This window comes from Myotis yumanensis, unplaced genomic scaffold (genome assembly GCF_028538775.1).
Source record: "Myotis yumanensis isolate MYYU_CA2020_CCGP unplaced genomic scaffold, mMyoYum1.0.hap1 SCAF_11, whole genome shotgun sequence".
Classification (NCBI taxonomy): Eukaryota; Metazoa; Chordata; class Mammalia; order Chiroptera; family Vespertilionidae; genus Myotis; species Myotis yumanensis.
Window position 1 is genome coordinate 7,362,427 of NW_027223762.1, and position 4,174 is coordinate 7,366,600.

Consider the following 4,174-nt stretch of genomic DNA (forward strand, 5'->3'; position numbering starts at 1 on the left):
GGATCAGCATTGCTGTGCAAAGACAGGATCTGGGTCAGGGCATCGAGTTCATCCCTGGGGGGTACATTAAACAAAGGCCTTGGTAATATCATATGTAGAGCTCCTCTGAGATTTGTAATTCTCCCCCTTCCTCCCGCCCCATGTCAGTTCAAGGTCTGGTTGAAGATAATAGAAATGACTCCAGACAACTGAAGCAGAAAGAGACTCACTACAGGGAATTCGGTGATTACACCGCTGTTGGGAGGGCAGGAGGCTGAGCTTCCAGGAACGACTCCCCTGCCCGGAAATCATTATCCCCGTGGTGCTCCGTCTCCTTGTAACCATAAACCTAGTGCCCACCATTGAGATTTCTGCTTCTGCAACCACAGAAAAAAACAAACAAAAAAACCCCAAATACCCCCTTGGCCGTGCTTGCTAGCAGAAACACCAGCCGCCACAGAAGCATGTCTCACTTCCCAGTCTCACTCCTTACAGGCAACAACCGTTAACATCTTCATCTGTATCCTCCCAGAACATTTCCGAGCATACACAAACACACCTGCTTGTGTGTGTAGGCCTACGTGTTTGTATAAAACAAATAGAAGCACACTGAATGTTGGTCTGATTGCTAATGGATTTAAAGGACCTCTATTTAGATGACTTTTCTTTCTGTTGTTTGGAGGGGGATGGGTGATGCCTTTTCTAAATGAGAATGAAAGAATATGACTAGGTTTCTTTCTTTCTTTCTTTCTCTCTTTCTTTCTTTCCTTATTAATGACTGGGTTTCGTAAACATAACACTTTGATTCCTAATTTTAACATGGAATCAGAGTCCTTGGAAATGAATCTAAAATACTTAGGAACAACATTAAGAATTAACTACATAAAGAGGCACAAAGCTCTTTGAAAATCACTTTAAAATAAAGTGTTCTTTTGAGAGGAAACTTTAGATTTGTATATTCACATCTTTCTCTCTTAAAAGCCAAAGTCTTTATACTTTGTGAAGGTGAAAATGTATACTTATTAATTTTTCTTTCTCTCTGCTCATTAATTTTTAAAAGGGCAGAATTTTACAGTTTTGTCTAAATTCAATCTCAAAATTTACAGAGCAAAGAACAAATACATTGTCCTTTTAAAACAAATTTAAAATAAAAACAAATTTAAAAAACACCTCTAAATGCTAAAGACAGAAAAACAAGCAAACACAAAACAATAATAACAACAAATAACCCAAAAACTAAAAAAACCCAAAAAGTATAAAAAGAAAGAAAAAAAATTCTGAATCTAAGGTAAATAGCATTTATGGGCTGGATAACACATAAGGGATAATCAGATCAATGTATCACCTAGTCAGTGCCACTGAATCAGGCTCTAGAGTTCAGCGATGGGAGACAAAGATGAGGAAAAAGAACAATGGAAGTCACTTGGCAAAGAAGGGCACCCGGCCTCCGTCTAGCTCTTGGCTTCTCAGAGGCACAGGCCTGTCCCACAGGCCCTGGGGGTTGAGTGAAGGACAGAGGAGGCGGGACCAGCCTGAGTTACTGCCTTTGTGTGGGGGCCCTGCTGCAGGAGCCCCATCTCTGTGTGAGATTCATTGATCCCGGTGCACTCACCACTGTTAATCATCACAGCCCAGGGCGTGGCCTTTTGAGTGTGAGCCTCAAACTGGGGGAGATTCCAGCCCGTCTCTATGGGCAACCAGTTCGTTCTAAAGGCCGCATCACCCAGCTTCATGCTCCAACACTGGGCCGTCCCCCTGGCTGGCCTGTTCTGGGGGCCTCATGGGGCTGACTGGGAGGCTCAGGGAGGAGGGGTGGGGTCAAGTGAGGGCCCTTTGGCTCGGAGAATGGGGGGCCCTGAGTGAGCCCTGGGGCTTGAGTGCACTGCAGCCTTGGAGAGGAGATGGTGCTCCCGAAGGTGCATCCGGCTCCTTGTGCTGAGGGAACCCAAGGTGAGAGCGGCTCTCCAGGGGGTCCGGGGGGTGGGCAGCAGCAGATCTGAGGGGCGTGGATGGATCTGAGGCCACAGCAAGGGAGGGCTGGCCTGCTTCCTGGTTGTGGGTGAGGAGGCGAAGACAGCCATGACTCAGAGTCCGAGGCCAGGTGACCAGGGCTTGCAGGTGCCTGTCCTGGAAAGGGATCTCTGAGACAGAGAGTCGCATTCCAAAGGTTAATTAGGCAGTTTTCTTGGGATCCCTGGGGGCTGGAAGGGAAGGAGGCAGGATTGGGAATATGGAGAAGTTGAGCCACAATGCAGCCCCGTGGGAAAGCTCAGCGACCCCACAGGGATGGCCCGGCAGAGCTGCGCCAGCTGGGGTAACGGGGCTGGCCTTGGTGTTCCCACACCCATTGGTCTCTGCATGGGGACCTCCCTGGGAAAGGAGGTGGCTCTGTAACTGAGGAATCCCAGAGGCATCCTGACAGCCGGGCCTTCCTGCCAGCAGCACTCCCAGCAGCTGAGGGGATAAACCCGTAATTTCTGAGGGGGTCTGTCACAGTGTCCACCACAGTAAGGAAACACGGCAGGGCTCATAGGAGGAGTGGGCTCGGGGGAGGCGATGAGTTCTGTTGGGACACTCTGAGTTTGAGGTGTCTGAGGGATGGGCAGGTGGGTATCCACTGGACAGTGGGTGTATAGGTCTGACGCTCTGGAGGAAGGTCAAGGTCAGAAATACGGAATCAGCAAAAACATAAAAGTGGAGTGGAAGTCAGAGGGCTCGATGGGGCAGGTGGAGTCAGAGAGATGGAACCTGAGCTGATTCCCTGGCAGCTGGTCCTCAGAGGGTCCTTGAAAGAGGAGGCATCTGGGTAAGATCAGCAAAAAGCAGGGAATTCCCAACCCGATTGCAGCTCTCGGAGATGAGCGAGAGCCCTGATCGCACACAACCTGATGGAGCTCTGAGTGGCTGATGTGCAAATCCAATGGAAACATGGACTGCATGCTGCGGATTAGCACGGCCCCGGGGCTGGGGATGCTCACAGGGGAGGGTCTCCCTCCATCTCCCACACCCTCCCTCCTCCCTCTATCAGTCCTTTACTCTGAGGCCTCTCAGCCTCTCTCTCCCCTTCTCTCTCTGTCTTTCCCTTCTCTGTCCAGCTCTCTCTCCTTCCCTCCCTCTGCCCATTAGAGGGCAGCAGCTCACTCTGAGCCTTTGCCTGTGCTCCGCCCTCGTGTGTGTGTATGTGTGTGTGTGTGTGTGTGTGTGTGTGTGTGTGTGTGTGTTGTGTGATGGTGGTGATGGTGGTGGTGGTGGTGGTGAGGGGTGTTTGAGGGGGACAAACACCAAGAATGCCTCGGGCCCTCGGGTCTCCTCACCCAAGAGTCAGGCCAGTACTTGCAGGGCTTACGTGGTGGGAAACGCATGTTCAGTAGAGAAGGCAGGGACTGCTTCTTCTTTGCCTGCTTTGAAGCACAGAGACAGAGTGGCCAGCTGGATCTGCCTTGAATACGGGGACAGATGGGCCAGGACCTACTCAAGGTCTCTGAATGGGTAATTCCTTTCCTCTGCTTGTTCGTGGGGTGGTAGGTCCACAGAGCCACAGCAGTTGGGGCTGGGTCTTATTCCCACCATTTGTGTCCCAGGGTTTTCTTTTCTTAATACATTTTATTGATTATTCGCAGAGAGGAAGGGAGAGGGATAGAGAGTTAGAAACATCGATGAGAAAGAAACATCGATCAGCTGCCTCCTGCACACCCCCAACTGGGGATGTGCCCGCAACCAAGGTACATGCCCTTGACCGGAATCGAACCTGGGACCTTTCAGTCTGCAGGCCGACGCTCTATCCACTGAGCCAAACCGGTTAGGGCCCAGGGTTTTCTTAAAAGGATTTTTCCTGGAAATAACAGGTTTCAACGTTGCCAGAGTGTCAGAGGCCAAGTGCTGGTCCCAGGTTGTTCCAGTGTACCTCCCCTGGAAGCCCCCCTAGGCCTGGCCACCTGGGTGTGAGTCCCCAGGGGCTCCTGAAAGGCTCCTGGTGACCGACCATAAGTCAGCCACATGGTCAGGCCAAGAAAGACTACGTTTTTCCAAGTGAAGGGGAAAAAAATGAAATAACCTGGTTGGGGAGGGGGCATGCTGGGTTAAACCCCTACAACAGCAGCTTGGGGACCGAAGTGCTTGCCTGGAGTCAGGTCCCAGCTGAAACCTCTGCCTTCTCTCCCCACTTCTCCCCAAACATAGGCACATAGACCAGCTT